Raw genomic sequence first — 17,751 nt, forward strand, 5'->3', positions numbered from 1 at the left:
TAAGTCTTTAAGCTTTCTTGGCTGTCACTTCACAACTCAAAGTTTCAGCTCACTCCACACATTTTCTACAGAATTAAGGTCTGGGGACTGCATGGCTATAGGCCACTCCATGACCTTAATATGCTTCTTTTTGAGCCACTCCTTTGTAGCCTTGCTGGAAGACCCATCTTCAGTGTTCTGGCTGAAGGAAGGAGGTTCTCATCCAGAATTTTCATCTTCCATTTCGGAATAATCGCACCAACAAGTTGCCTCCTTCTTAACAAGCTTCTTGCTGATGGTCTTGTAGCCCATTCCAGCCTTGTGCGGGTCTACAATCTTGTCCCTGATGTCCTTTAACAGCTCTTTGGTCTTGCCCATGGTGGTGTAGAGGTTGGAATGGAAGATACAGATTCTGTGGACTGGTTTCTTTTATACTCATAACAAGATGACATTAGGAGTAAGTGACAGGACTAATCTGTGTTCCACTTGATTCTGTGGGAGCCTGAATTCTTGCTGGTTGGTAGGGGATCAAACACTTATTTGACTCATTAAAATGCAAGTCAATTTATAACCTTTATATAATGTTTTTTTTCTGGATTTTTTTTTGATATTCTGTCTCTATCCGCTAAAATAAACCTCCCATAAAATGATTGACCCTTAATTTCTTTGGTCAAACTTACAAAATCAGCAGGGGATGTAATAATTATTTTCCCCATTGTCGCAATCCCGTTCCCCCTCTCTCATCTCCTTCATGGTCCCCAGTGTAAATGCATTCCATTTCCTATCCACTTCTAAAAATCTGCCATTTGATTGGGAGGTTGTTGGTTTATGTGAACCTGAAACACTGCAAATTGATAGAGTTTCTCAGGGTCAGATCCCAGTCTTGCGAGGCACCGGGGTGCGTGTCTTTGGAAGGAACACTGTTGTTTCACAGCATGTACGCCACCGCTGTGCCATGTTAGCCATTGTGTATATTCTGAACAGTAACAACTATGTCTCTTGTGTACTTTTCATTTAAAAGAACAGTAAACAGACCCAAACAAAACTGAATAAACACTTTAATTCATGGTATGAGATGTTTAATCTGTAGTCCTGCTTCTGGAGATCTAATTTCCTGAAGAGTTCAGTTCCTGTTCTTATGCACTTTTAGTTTGTTCAGAAGTGACTACTTCATGATGGAAATAAACTCTGGAAAACATGTTTGTTTTTCTGGTTATCATTGCAATTAAACAGCCTGTATAAAAGAGGTTCTCAGGACCACTGCTGGAGAAGTTTATAGTCTTTAAAATCTTTTTGACTCTAGGCTTAAAAATTAAAAGTCAACCTTTTTTCCTTGTTTTCAGTTTGTATCATTTTAAATTCTTTTCTTAGAAGACATAATGTCACTTTCAAATTTATGTTGTAGGAGTACAATTAGTGCAGAACAGAACACAGAGTAAACATCCATCAATGAATTAGTATTCATATAAAAAACAGATGCATACACACACAAAAATTATTAAACATATTAAACAGTATTTGTAATTCCGTAGAATTATCAATGACAAATCTTTTAAAACAGGCCTTTAAATAATATGATTTAAATAAATACAGTGGGTACGGAAAGTATTCAGACCCCCTTAAATTTTTCACTCTTTGTTATATTGCAGCCATTTGCTAAAATCATTTAAGTTCATTTTTTTCCTCATTAATGTACACACAGCACCCCATATTGACAGAAAAACAGAATTGTTGACATTTTTGCAGATTTATTAAAAAAGAAAAACTGAAATATCACATGGTCCTAAGTATTCAGACCCTTTGCTGTGACACTCATATATTTAACTCAGGTGCTGTCCATTTCTTCTGATCATCCTTGAGATGGTTCTACACCTTCATTTGAGTCCAGCTGTGTTTGATTATACTGACTGGACTTGATTATGAAAGCCACACACCTGTCTATATAAGACCTTACAGCTCACAGTGCATGTCAGAGCAAATGAGAATCATGAGGTCAAAGAACTGCCTGAAGAGCTCAGAGACAGAATTGTGGCAAGGCACAAATCTGGCCAAGGTTACAAAAAAATTTCTGCTGCACTTAAGGTTCCTAAGAGCACAGTGGCCTCCATAATCCTTAAATGGAAGATGTTTGGGACAACCAGAACCCTTCCTAGAGCTGGCCATCTGGCCAAACTGAGAGCCCGAACACATGAAAGCCCGCATGGAGTTTGCTAAAAAACACCTGAAGGACTCCAAGATGGTGAGAAATAAGATTCTCTGGTCTGATGAGACCAAGATAGAACTTTTTGGCCTTAATTCTAAGCGGTATGTGTGGAGAAAACCAGGCACTGCTCATCACCTGTCCAATATAGTCCCAAAAGTGAAGAATGGTGGTGGCAGCATCATGCTGTGGGGGTGTTTTTCAGCTGCAGGGACAGGACGACTGGTTGCACTAGAGCAGTGTTTCTCAACCCTGGTCCTGGAGGACCCCCAACACTGCACATTTTGAAAGTCTCCTCTGTCTGACACACTCATTTCAGGTAGTGGAGTTTCTTCTAATGAGCTGATGAGTTGAATCATGTGTGTTTAATTAGGGAGAAAGACAAAACCTGCAGTGTTGGGGGTCCTTCAGGACCAGGGTTGAGAAACACTGCACTAGAGGGAAAGATGAATGCGGCCAAGTACAGGGATATCCTGGACGAAAACCTTCTCCAGAGTGCTCAGGACCTTAGACTGGGCCGAAGGTTTACCTTCCAACAAGACAATGACCCTAAACACACAGCTAAAATAACGAAGGAGTGGCTTCACAACAACTCCGTGACTGTTCTTGAATGGCCCAGCCAGAGCCCTGACTTAAACCCAATTGAGCATCTCTGGAGAGACCTAAAAATGGCTGTCCACCAACGTTTACCATCCAACCTGACACAACTGGAGAGGATCTGCAAGGAGGAATGGCAGAGGATCCCCAAATCCAGGTGTGAAAAACTTGTTGCATTTTTCCCAAAAAGACTCATGGCTGTATTAGATCAAAAGGGTGCTTCTACTAAATACTGAGCAAAGGGTCTGAATACTTAGGACCATGTGATATTTCAGTTTTTCTTTTTTAATAAATCTGCAAAAATGTCAACAATTCTGTGTTTTTCTGTCAATATGGGGTGCTGTGTGTACATTAATGAGGAAAAAAAATGAACTTAAATGATTTTAGCAAATGGCTGCAATATAACAAAGAGTGAAAAATTTAAGGGGGTCTGAATACTTTCTGTACCCACTGTAAATAAAATAAGAGACATGCATTTTATTTACTTTATAAATAAATTGATTGTTAATACATGAGTCTTGATAAACACTTTGGTTGGCAGATGTTCAAATGTTATTGTTATCACATCTATAAATAATGTAGCATTAATCTAATAAGAACTGCAGTAGTTGACACTTATAGTAAATATCGCAACTGTCTAATTTACACTGTAAACCTCTATCAATATACTAGGATTAATATGCAAATAAGATACACAACATCAATTTAAATTTTGTGTTAATCCATATTTGCAATTTGTAATATTATGACAACAAGCTGCTTACAATAATAAACAATTGCATTCTAAAGTCAAATTAGTAACATTTTTATTTACAAAGTAATTTTTAGATGCTTTAATTGATTTAGGTTTTAGCCTAAATGAGAATCTTGGATTGCAACATTTTTAAAATGCCTGTGGCACCTTTATTTTTTGCAGAAAAACAATGTCTAGAAATGTCATTATTGAATAGACAAGATTAAAGGAAAGAGAGGAGAAAAGCAAATCTACCTGAGCAAAATCTTGTAGAAAATGATGTTTCTCAGAGGGGTATTCCTAAAGGACTGGTGCTCATGACTGTCCTGCCTCTCAGTTCCTCCTCACATATCCCTCCTTTTCCAGCAGATGTGGTGGTGTGGAGTAATCTGAAATTACACTACATATACACCTACAAACTCTCTCTACTAACTCTCTCCACACTGTCCCCTCCTACTTATAGTGAGATGGATGACCTTTAAAATACCATCACTATCTTTTCTACGCACTATAACTGGAACTGTCAGTGTGTAATATTTCACTAAAGCAATTGCGCTATAGTGACGTAGTCGTTCACCGGCTTTCAACCAAGAACAAAGACTACATTAATTCTTGCCCTAGTTATTTATTTTTTTCATTTAATGCTGTTTAAAATATTATATTTATTTTTAATTGGAAAAGTAACATATCTTAGTATTTTTTTATGCCCAGCTTTTACTTTAATGACAGCATTGTTTAAACCTGATGATCCATGGATGATGATCCATGCATGATTCCAGCATGATTTGAGAATGCTCCAGAGAAGAAAGGAAATCTATTTTTTGTTCAAAGGAGTTCACATGCTCAATGTCACAAATTTGCTAACATTTGATTAGTGACCTAGAAAATAGTGTAGAACCTTGATTATTTCTTCTTTGTTTAGCTTGTCTTTGCTTTTATTTTTTATTCAAAATCCTAAAACGTTTCTTTTTGACCAGTGTTTTTTAAATCTAATCCAAACACTTTTCAATGAGGTCTCCCACTGTGTGCGTTCAAAAGTAATTACTGAAGTTTATCAGACCTGTTTGCTTTGTGTCCACAATATTGAACAGAAAATTGTGAGTTACTGTTGACTATTAAGATTTTAAGTGTGCATGACCCTTTTTTTTTGTATAAATTTGCTCTTGTAGTGAACTTCAAATCTTAAGAATGTTTTTTTTTTTTTTTTTTTTTTGCAAATAATATAATATTACTGAATTAAAATGCCATTTAAAGAGAGAATGTTCATGACTGTTTAAAAAGCGAACACTTTGTAATAATATCAAATAGCCTAAAAAAATTGTTTAATTTTAAATCATTAAACCCCGGTTTCACAGACAAGGTTTAGTCCCTGACTAAAATGCATGTTTGAGCTGTTTTAACTGAAAGCAACTTGTACTAACTTATCTTATAATAAGTCAGTGCCATTGTTTTGTCTCAAGATGCACACCAGTAATGTTTTTTTCTAGCCGTGTACGTTTATAAAACCTACTTAAATACCCTCATTGAACTAACACCTAATCCTGGCTTAGTATAGAAACCGCTTTAAAGAAATACGATTATTTTCAAGTATTGACTAAAGGATGTGTAAAGTCAAATAGCACACAGTTAAAATTATAATCAAGTAGGCTAAATCAAATAGCACACAGTTATAATTTTAACTGTGTGCTATTTGATTTAACATTTAATGTTCATATATCTGCAACTTCATCATTACAAATTTGTAATGACAAATAACAAATTACTCAAAAGAAATTACATGAAATTATATTTGCTTATCAGTACAATCAGCAATACACTTTATTTTAAAGAGAAATAGAGGTGATATACGTAAGCAATAAGGTATGGGAGGCTGTGCTGTATCGTGAATAAGTCACGGCTGAAGGGCGTTGTTAGGCAAGACGCGAAGCGGAGTGCCTGCAACCCCTTCAGCCGTGACTTATTCACGATACAGCACTAGCCTCGAGTACCTTATTGCTTTTATAAAACGGTTACCACACAATACAAATATTAAGGCCAGAAATGTGTATCAGTGCAACTTTCATGAAGTAAAGTTTTCCTAAAAGCCTTCCTTCCGCCGGAAAAAAATAGTCCCTGACCGTGAACAGCAACAGAAGTTACATTATTACGCCATTAGATGGCGGCAAAGACTGTCTTTATGAGTGTGTCAGTCAGTAGCGAAGACTTTTACATTGAAAAGACTGAATTGTCGTGAACACGGAACTGACAAATACTGACAAATGCTTTATAGTGCTGTCAGTCACGGGAAAACCCCTTAACTGTTAAAAGGACAAGATAATACATCGGACATTTAAACATATTATTTATTATGAACATAGGACTGGCCTGAAGGAAAATGCTAAATCTGAATGCAGGTAATAAACTCGCTCACTTGATCTCTTTCTCACAATACTCTTCTACATAATACAGTAAGCTTCAATGAACAATATCAATTAAGAACATACAGTTTACGTTGCTAAGAGTGGTTGCTAAGGGTGTTGTGTAGTGATACACAGAACCGTTGGGTGAAGCGGTGTTTTATCATGAATAAAACACAGCTATTGACCAATCAGAATCAAGGACAAGAACTAACCATTTTATAAGAAAATATAAGTACTCTTAAGTTAAACTAATTTCAAAGTAATATAAATTCAATTTCAATTAACATGCAGTTAAGTGTACAAAAACATTACATTCAGTTCGCACTTAAGTAGGCTATACTCTATTATAAATTCCATAATAAGTACTATTTTTTAAAGTATGCTAAAATGTACCTTATTTTTCACAAGGGGAAGAAAGAATCAGTTAAATAAATAATCCTTTTTTTTTGTTTTGTTATTGTCTTGTCTAAAAAATAATTGACGCCACATCGTTCAAGTGTGTTAACACAAAATGGAGGACTCTTTGTGGTGTTTAATAACCCTAGAAGGAAGCTTACAGTAGGCTGACAGTGTTTTGGAAACTCTCCACCACTTCAGCACAAGCAGAGGAAAACCCAGACTGTGACTCTATGCTTTGAGAGGTCACTTTTGAGAGAGGCTTTTATTGCATGTTGGACACAATGCAAGCTGTACAGGAAACTTTATATCTCTTCACAGCTCAAAGGACATGAAACAATGCCTAAAAAAAAGGACTATATGATTGCTGTAATCGAGCCCAGCATGGAAACATAAATTCTTAATTTCATTCTTCAATAATATACTTGTATAGTGTAAAACTTTAGTGTAAAACCATGTTTAAAGGAACACTCCACTTTTTTTGAAAATAGGCTAATTTTCCAACTCCCCTAGAGTTAAACAGTTGAGTTTTACCGTTTTCGAATCCATTCAGACGATCTCCGGGTCTGGAGGTACCACTTTTAGCATAGCTTAGCATAGTTCATTGAATCTGATTAGACCGTTAGCATCTCGCTCAAAAATGACCAAAGAGTTTCGATATTTTTCCTATTTAAAACTTGACTCTTCTGTTATTACATTGTGTACTAAGACCGACGGAAAATGAAAAGTTGCGATTTTGTAGGCCGACATTGCGCCTGCTGCACCCATGGTACGGCAGCAAAGTTCCTTGATTATTACGCCGGAATGAGAGTATAATTCCTAGCCATATCGGCCTAGAAAATCGCAACTTTTCATTTTACGTCGGTCTTAGTACACCATTTAACTACGGATGAGTATCAGCAAAATGTCTTAAAAATAGAAAGTTCAGGCTTTTGCTGGGCATCTAAAAGAGGTTCAGAGTTTTAAACAGTTTGGCAGGGCTTGTTGTTTAGCTGAAGGATGACTTTGACTTCTGACGTCTATTGTGGGCTCTGGAGAAAGTTTTCCCCAAGTGCCTCTCTGTTTTGGCTCAGTTCTTTGTGCCCTTAATCCTCCTGACCAGCTTCCGAATTGCGATGTGACAGGGACAGTATTAGCCAAGTAATCATCCGAGAAGAATCTATTTCCTCATGATTGGAGAATTATTCAGTGCCACTATGACAAATGCCATATGTGCTGTCGTAGGTGTTTTACACATGATTTAAAATGAACAGCTCAGCTCAGATGAGTCTGAATTCTTATGTAAATTAGGATAAAATTTTCAATTATTATTTTGAAAGAGAGTCAAATTGAACGTCACCTGCGCAAATGCCATAGCTCAAAGCTCAGCTTCAGTTGGTGTGTTTAATGATTTGCCATTCATAGACACACACACACACACACACATATATACACACATACATATAGATATATATATATATATATATATGCTACTAAAAGTCTCTTTTTTAGAGTACTGCCTTTTAAAGATAATTTACAGTTTACAGGTCTTTATGTAAAAGGTTTTAAACTATGTTTTTCATGCTTTTTCAATGAACCATAAAAAATTATTGCACATGCACCTAACAGTTTACAGCTGGTAGACAATTATGGTCACAGTTCCAATAATTTAGGATACTAAAGAGACATTTCTACTGACTCTGAATGTGCCATAGACTCTACTGCCATAGTCCTGCTGCAGGAGGCATGATGATTGCAGATGTGAACAGAGTAATAAACTGCAATGTCTGTAATGTAAGATGCCTGCTACAGGGAGACTGGAAGGACAGCTGATCGTCCCTTAACCCTCTACTGCACACATTTTGGAGGCACATGAAAAAAAATTATTCCACATCATTTCTTGGTTCATTTGGGAACATTTTATTGATAAAACATTTTTTTGACCCCCACCCTCTCCCAACCCAAAATATTTTTTCAACATAGGTACAGAATCATAGAGAAAATTATCATAAGGCAATGCTCAGAGAGCAATACAAAATCTCAAATCCTTTTCAAAAATCAAGTAAAAAAGGGAAAAACACTTGAAACACATTGATATATTGGATTTGATACTTGTATCATGTAGTGTGTCATGTCATATAATGTACTTCACGTAATAAGATTTCACTCCGTACGAAACTTCAAAAAGCAGTTCTTCTCTGCTGTGAAATAGAGGTGTACGTTACATTTTTTGCACATTACTTTGGGTGTTCCTGTATATTCCAAGGCATTCTTGAAAAGTATGCCTTATCGCACAACATTGCCCTGAGGCAACGAAAAGAAAAACTGAATTTCTGAACATACAAAATAAAAAAACTCAACATGTTCTCCAACCAATACGCCTATAGGTCGTTTGTCACTTCCTTGAAATATGACTCATAGGAGCGTTTACTAAAGTTGCGCCCCTATCGACAACAGGACACTTTCATTTTAATGCATTGTTCCCTTTTATCTGCGTCATATTAAAAACTTCATAAAACCTGACAAAAGGCTTCTCTACACCTTCATAAACACATGCACATTTTTTTTATGTACAGTTCATGTTATTTTAAATAAGATCACTTCAGCAAATAATCTTACCTTCTTCTCACACCATGTGCTCCTGTAACCATGTGTCAGAACAGGACGTTCTGCCTTCAAATGGTGCTTAATAGTGAGTCCCACACCTTACTGGACTGTTCTTTGATACTTTTTCGACCTTTCTAATTGGTTGCAATCATTTAAAGAAAAATGTGTCCTATGTTTAGTACTTAAGAAAGTATTAAGAAAACTTTCCGCTGCCTGAGGGCAACACTGTGCTGTAGACTGTCGTAGAGGGTTAAACATCGCAAAGCGCAAAGCGTCGCGAGACGAGAGACAGCGTTAAAGTACCTCAAGGATTAAATAAAACAAAACAACATAACATAACACAACATAACATAACATAACATAACATAACATAACATAACATAACATAACATAACAATAATGAACGTAAAGAACTTACAGAGCTCTTACTTGTAACTGACTGCTGCAGATTCCTTTCGGCGTTGATAGTGTTGACATAGAAATGCATAAATCCAAGTCGGAGGACGTGAACAGCTCTGGGTAGAATGTCACGGGTTGCCATCTCATAATTGCGGTTATGACATAGCATGAACGCAGCATAAGCTTGTTGTTTTGGTTCAGGAGGAACTGTAAAAGATGATTGCTGTTTGTTTATGGCACCCGGTGACTGTCTACAACTCACTGGTGATGTCTGCACAAACAGGGTGCGTGGAGGTAATGAAATACATATGATGACAGGCAGGTAGGACATTGTATCATTGCATTCAGAATGCTAATGACAAAATTTTTTGGTCCTGAGACCTCCACAGAAGATATACGTACATGTTTTAACATTTAGACCATTTCTATTATTTATTGCCAACAGGATGTGAAAAGAGAGTTTCAACCAGTATAAAAAAAGTGTTTATAAATAGTGTTTATAGTGTTTATAATTGCATACCCCACCTTTAAAGTAATAGTACTTATGAATATAAAATTAATATATTATTACATTTTTTTTTTTTTTTTTTAAATAACATTCTTTTTGTTAGTCAGTTTATAGATGACAATGGTCAGTTTTATTCCTTTTCAGAATTTTCCAGGAAATTTAAATTTGGGGCTTCATTAAAAGAATATAACACTGTATTTAATGTCATTCCTAGTGTTATAAAAATTCTTCTGAAAGTGGAGCAAACCTTTGATCCTATTTCCTTGTATAACAATTCTCTCTCAGTAGAAGGGATTTTGATTGTTGAGGACAAATTCGATAACTACTTTGTTCGAAATCTTATTAACAGAAAATCTATTCCACCATCTTCTTTTAAATGGATGGCATTATACAATGTTAATTGGAATGTCGTCTGGTCTCTTCCACACAAATATCTATTAACAAACAAAATAAAAGAAGTCACGTTTAAAATACTGCATAGATGCTACCCGTGTAATAGTGTACTTAATAAGTGTATGCAAAATATTGAAAATAAAAGTACTTTCTATGACATAGAAGAGACAATTGTACATCTTTTTTGTGAATGTGTTTGATTTAATTTTTTTTGGAATGAGTTATGTACCTATCTCTCAGAAAAAAACAAAAAACAAATGTCAGAATCTCCATTAACACCTTTGACATTAAAGGTCCCGTTCTTCGTGATCCTATGTTTCAAACTTTAGTTAGTGTGTAATGTTGTTGTTAGAGTATAAATAAAATCTGTAAAATTTTAAAGCTCAAAGTTCAATGCCAAGCGAGATATTTTATTTAACAGAAGTCGCCTACATCGAACGGCCAGTTTGGACTACATCCCTCTACTTCCTTCTTTAATGACGTCACTAAAACAGTTTTTTGACTAACCTCCGCCCACAGGAATACACGAGTTGCGTTTGTAGAGTGTGTTTGTCGCCATGTCGTCGAAACGCTGTTATTTTCATCCCGCAGTCCAATCACCGGGTCTGATTCCGGCTCAGATTGATAGGGTAAAATTAAAGACATGTTTACAATAACACTGAGCGCGTGCATCTCCACGTTATGGTAAGAGGCGTGACCTTTCCGGGCAAGATGCGCTAAACTGCTGTCGAATCACAACACAGGAACCGCTGGCACAATCAGAACTCGTTACGTATTTCTGAAGGAGGGACTTCATAGAACAAGGAAGTCATCAGCCCGTTTTTATGACAGTGGAAACAGCGGTATACAGATAAGAAAATTATGTGAAAAATACTGTTTTTTTTACACGCGAAACATGAACACATGTTATATTGCACACTATAAACACATTCAAAGCTTCAAAAAACCACGAAAAACGGGGCCTTTAATTTCGTTTGTCATAACTCTAACTCTCGTATTCAAAACATTGTTAATCTTTTTATACTTGGCAAATTCTGTATTCACAAATGCAAATTTTTGGGTAAGAACCCATGGTCAATTTTTCTGGTTGAATATAATTCTTACATTTTGTCTTTGATGGGCATAAAAAACAAGAAATCCTTCAAAAGTAAAAAATTGCTTTCACTGTTTAACCTTGTATAATTTCCCCCCTCTGGCTCATGTTTTTTTTTTTTTTTTTTTAACTTATTTATTTGGTTATTTTTCCATGTATTATTTTTGTGATTTATGTCTTATCCTTTATTGTTCATGATGTTGTATATCATGGACTTGTTATAAAGGTATATCAAACGTTATAGAGGCACGTTGTAACACTATTCATGTTTTGGATTCCCATTCTTCATTCACCATTCGCTGGACTGTTTATACATGGACTACTCAATCTCCACTTCATACTCCACCACACTACACCCACACTGCGTATGCTGAAACAATAAAGATTGAAAATTAATTGAATTGACAGTTCTCTCTGGATTTCCAGTACATTTCCCATCTAATCTCTTTGAGGGTTTGACAGCAGCAGATTTGCTAGCGGCCAGTACTCTGAGGGCAGTAAAGCAGAAAATTGTCCTCCTCATCCCTCAACACAGCAGCTTCCTCATCCAGATGATGGTACCACAACATCTTTTATCACAAGGTTAAAGTCAAATGATCTGACTCTCATGACTCTCATGATCTGTGGAGATTATTGGATTAACCCATTCATTTCCCTTTCTGACACTAACGGTGCCTTTCTGATCATCAATCAGTCAGTCAATTCGCTTGTTAAGTCATGATGTAAGGAATTTCCAGGTCCAAGTTGAAACTTTTAATTGAGAATACCATCTTAACAGATGCTTATGAGCATTTTTATTCATATCACACATTTAAGCTAAGCTTTAAATAACTCATGGTGTAGCCTAGTGTCATAGTTATGTTCTGTTTTGAGTTATTTTTCTGTGATTGCTGTTCTTCCTTCCTGCCTGAGTTTTGTTATTGTTACTATGGTTACTCATTTGATTTGTCATTCGTTTCAGCTGTTTCCTAATTAGTTCACTTTGTTTGTTTTCAGTATATATAAGTTCTCTTGTTTCTTCATGAGCCTGACCGACTGAGGTGATGATGTGATGGGTGGAGACCCAGGAGAAGGCTGATGGATGGAGAGACCCAGTGATACCAGATGACAGGAGACCAAGGCAGAGACACAGTTACAAGTGGTCGAGGTTGAGCCTGTGGCGGAGCCGGTGGGAGTGAGGACAGAGGCAGAGAGGGAAGGAGGAGCCTGATGGAGCAGAAGGCCCAGAAGTCCATGGCGGAGGTAGAGCAAGGACCGACCAAGGTGTAGCCGAATGGACGAGGGAACCCGGTGGAGCCGGAAGGACGATGGTCCCAGGTGAAGCCAAGGGAGTGAGGAGCCAAGGTGACAACAGAGAAGGCAAAGAAGGTTGACTTCTGGGTGGGATCAGCGAAGGAGGAAGGACTTTTAAAGGGACCAGGATGTCCAACCAGCCAGGACCTACAGAGAAGGGAGAGGGTTGGGGACATGGGTGGGCGCCAGGATGTTGAGCTCCACCAGTACTCCCACTGGGACGGATGTAGGAACCAGCTCACATATGGTCAGACTGGGCGGAAAGCTTTGTGCCCAAGACTAACGAGGCTGCAGGCTCTGGTTCTGTTGCGGGCATAGGTTCTGGCACTGGGTTCGTAGTGGGCATCAGCTCTAGTTCGTGGTCAGCGGTGAGCTCAGGATCATTATCAGTGGTGGGCTCGACGGAGTGCAGGACAGGCTCAAGTTTTGGGTCTGAGGACATCAACAATTGATAGGAACATTCTAAGGACAATGGCTTCGCTCAATGTTAGGTTTTCCATGTCAGGTAAATCCAAAAAGGCCATAAATTTGCTCCCATCGAGTAAATGGATTTTAATGAAGCGTCATCTAAATAAGAGTGCTGGGCCAACTGACAGAACCGAGGCGAGTAATCTAACAAAGAGAGACCCTCACGGATGAGGGCAATAAACACTGCTATATCCATCCTTTTCATGGTCTGGTGTTCTGTCACGGTCAGGATCAGGAAGAAGACGAGGTGAGGTGAAGCGGATCTATTTTGTATCAATTACTTTAATTTTCAATATACAAAACAAAAGAGGATCATCCACATTTGGAAAATAAACACAACACTGTGCACAAATCATAACTAACTCCAGACAGAAACAAACCAAACTTAGGGCAATATATACACAGAGAACTGATGATCTAAACAAGGAACAGGTGGTTGAAGTCACTGAAACAACAAAACAAGCTAGAAACCATGACAACCAAAGGGAAACAGAGGAAATAATGAGATATAAACTGCCCATTGGTGCGTCCCAATTTGCATACTATCCATCCTAAATAGTATTCGAAATTAGAATTCCCAAATTGTTGAAATGGTATGTATGTTGAAATAAGTATTCCAAAGATACCCAGATGGTCTACTTTTTTCGGTTACAAATCCGAAGTGCAGATCTGTGCACAGTATTGGCTAATATTGCCCATGGTGAACTTTTATAAAGATGCGTTTGGTCATTAACTTTTAAATGCGTCATTATGCAAACATGAGGAGAGTTCTCTGCATGAAAGACCCATGACTGGCAGATCAATGTGCAACTACGCTACATTACTCTCTGAAACAATGGGAAATTAAATTAAATTGAATGTAGAGGATTTTAACTGTGACAAGATGATTGACAGGGCAGTATTAATTGGTGACAGGTTGCATGTAACCAAACGACAGTGCATCCTTTAAAGGTGCTAAAGAGGATGTTTTGTTTTATACATTTTTGCAATATTACTTGAAACTGTCTTTACTAACTGATAAAAGACTATTTATTAGGTGCACTGAAAGTAATAATATTAATATACATCATTTGTGCATGAGGTAGGGCCTTAAGAACATCAGCCAATCGTTTACGCGATCATCGCGTAAACGATTGGCCCTCTGGCTTGTCAATCACTGCCGTGACGTTCCTTGTGTGAGACGAGGGCTGCTTCGCGCTCCAGTAACTTTCCACACTCCACAGGCGCCGCATGCAATGTTTTTGTCAGGAGACAGGAATAACAACAGCAGATTATGAGTTACCTGCGGTGAGTCCGACATAATCCACAAACACGACACAGCGAATGCCGGTGGTAAACACTCGTGTTCCAGTACTCGTGCACGAGTTTTGGGAGGTGTTCTCTTGAAATGAGCTGTGAAGGAGGGGGGTTGTTCTTACGCATGCGCTCATTTCAAAAACTCACTAACAGTCTTTGGATTCTCAGTCGACGAAAAAATCCTCTTTAGCACCTTTAAAGACACAATTATGATGAAGTAATATGTCTCAAAGCTTGCCTACTCTTCTACAACACACTCAAATGTATGTAATTTTTCTTACAAAAAGTATGGACTTTTAGGGCATAGTAGGCGAATTGGAGCACAGCACATGAAAATGAAACCAACTGAACAGATATATACACAGTTAAACAGTGTTTTTGCTGTTAAAAAACGCAAGACTCAGCTCTTATTTTAACTTATTTTAACCATAGATTGTATAAAACAATGGACGTAGTGTCCGTGATGTCACCCGTTGGTTTCTGAAGAGCATTTTTGAAGCCTAAAGTGAGCAAAGCCGGCCGTCGCCATCTTGGCAGCGCGTCACCGCGCATCACTTTCTGCTAACCGAAAATGGGCAAAGAAGTGAACCTACGGCTAACAGACAGCAGGCTAGTAGTGACAGCAGCGGCTATCCAACGGTCACTTAAAACCGCTTTTTGTACCAGGCTGTAAACATGTTTTTGTCTGTGGGTCTATGGCATTGACTCCTTTTTGGAGCCTGTCTCTAGCGGCCAGTCGATGAATTGCAGTTTAAGTCACTTCCGTGCTGGATTCAAGAGAGAGACCGAGAGGTTACTGCTTGATTTTAACTTGTGCGCCGTGTTTGTAGAATCCCATGTCATGCGCGAGACGCTGCAAAAGATGCGAGTGCAACAGTTAAAGACGTCCGTCTTGCGTGTTTACGTTTAAAAACAATGGAAAAGTAGCACAGTGGAATGGACAAACTCGTTCTGTGTGAACGGCCGCTTAATAGTTATGTGCTAATGAAACTATTATCCTCCACTTCTGACCCTGTGGAGGTCTTTGCATTCCACTGGACAGCAAACAGCTGGACAGACACTGATTGGAGGATAAACCCTGTGACAGGGACCCTGCGGCTCTAGTGCCAAATCATGCAGATGAGCTGATGCTTCCTGACCTGAAACACAACCAAAACCTGCATGTTGAGCCTTCGTGTACTGCAGAGGCTCCATCATCTCCTTAAACTCTGTTCCGACCAGGGGTGACTGATCCTGAGGGCCACTGTCCTGCAGAGTTTAGCTCCAAGCCAAATTAAACACATCTGAACCAGCAAATCAAGGTCTTACCAAATCCACTTGAAGGTAAGCCTGCAAAAAAGCGTAACAGATGCTAAACGTCAGTATTCAGGGAATTTTTTTTTTTTTAATGGATGTCAATGGAGGAGAGGCTTCACTCTGCTGAATAAACCAGTTTTGTGAGGAAATGGTTAATCAAAAATAGTTAAAATTTTTTATAAGTATCTGTTTTATAAGATAAAGTAATGGACAAGTGTACTACATGTATGATTCAGTTTATGGCATTTCTCATTATTTCTATGGTCTCTGCAAACAGTGATAGACTGCCACACAACTCTGAACGAAATTCAGTGACGTCAAGGCTGTAATGTGATTGGTGGTTATAAAGGCACACGTGAACCACGTTTGGAAATAAACTTTGCAGGACAGTGGGTCCCCAGGGGCAGGGTTGAAGACCTCTGTACAAGACAATACTATTTTTATTTTTCGTGTGACTGCTATGAGAAGATTTGTATCACTTTGCATTGGATTGTGGTTGTGGTTATGCTAAACAATGTAAATATTTATGGGATGGGATCAAATGCCATCTCCACATCCTCCACTGTCCTAGTGGCTATACGAGTTGAGTATCTGTTATGTAATTAATACTAAACAAAGGAAAACTATAATATGTTCTTCTCTTCAAATGATTGATTTGCTTGTGAAAAATACACTCTTAAAAAAGGTTCAGTTGGGTTCTGAGACCTAGGGATCTTAATTCAGTTTTAAAGAACGCTTTATGCCAAAACGTGTTACCATTAAAGGGATAGTTCACCCAAATAATTTGTAAGTAAAATTAAACTCAAAGCTTTGTAAGTGTACAAGTAAAAAGGTCTTATGTATTCGCATTTGTCTTTATTTCCTAGTTACGTATTTCTAACAGAATATGTAATTCCTCTCCACTTTCCCTGTGGAGTCTTAGGTTCACCGCCAGATGCCTCAGAGTGAGATGTTTTGTTCCCATTGTGACTGTTCTCATATATCTGTTATATGTTATGTGTTAAATACTCTGCATAGTTTTTCAGGTCATCTTGGACAAGTTCCACTGCAGTACTGTGCTGTATCCACTGTCAGATGTCTCATATTTTCCACCCTGTAAGACTTGATATTAAACCCTGTTTAGTTATAGGTTTATTGCTGACATTGTCATTTTTTCTTTTTGTTCAGTTGTTCCATAATTGTCCAATGTGTATAGAAATGTGTGAGTTGTCTTGCAGTTCTGTCATTTCAACACAGACCACCCCTTACAACCATAAACAAAACTAGCTTGCTTCTTGATTAATTCAGCCCTCCCTGAATATGAGTAAACACGGACAAAAACATCCAAGCTTTAAGAACTTTCTTTGTTTCAACACAAATTGATTACTGATTACGAGGTGCTTGTGATTTTCTGCTATATATATTTAATCTTCTGCTAGCCTAGTTGACTTTCTGTTTTGGAAAGTTAGTTTCAATGTTTCATCAGCTGATAAACAGTGACACCTATTGACCAGACTGTACATCTATTCCTTCAGTTTTGTTTTTGTATCAAATTAAATGATCTAACCTTACTAAATTAATTTCATAGAATCTTGCAGATTTCCTCAAAATGTATTTTAAGATTAGATATTTTTTATGTCCCTTGGACACTGTAAAAAATCAAAAGTTGAGAAAACTTAAAAGTTTAAGGCAACAAACTTCAGATTTTTGAGTTTTCTCAACTTCTTGTATTCAGTTTATACAACAAAAAGTTGAGAAAACTCAAAAATCTCCTACAAAAACAAGTTGAGAAAACTCAAAAATCTGCTGAAGTTTTTTAAATCTTAAAAAACTTTTGATTTTTTACAGTGAAAAAATGTACTTTTGTAATATATGTTGGTGTTTATAGGTTTAAATTAAAATATATATTCAATTTATAAAACTATAAAACATATATTTCGGCCATTTTGCCATATGGTGTTTTGTTGGCTGAATCTGTGTACTTATAACAGTTTAGCCTGCAAAACAGAACCAGCAATGTAGGCACCAAGACAAAAGAACTTTTTGTTGACTTCAGGAAGGCAACTCGCACACCACACGGCACTGATAGCCCACAACTGCAGTGGTCAGCAACCCTTAGATTCTTTGGCTCACAAA

This window comes from Megalobrama amblycephala, linkage group LG17, assembly GCF_018812025.1.
Source record: "Megalobrama amblycephala isolate DHTTF-2021 linkage group LG17, ASM1881202v1, whole genome shotgun sequence".
Taxonomy (NCBI): Eukaryota; Metazoa; Chordata; class Actinopteri; order Cypriniformes; family Xenocyprididae; genus Megalobrama; species Megalobrama amblycephala.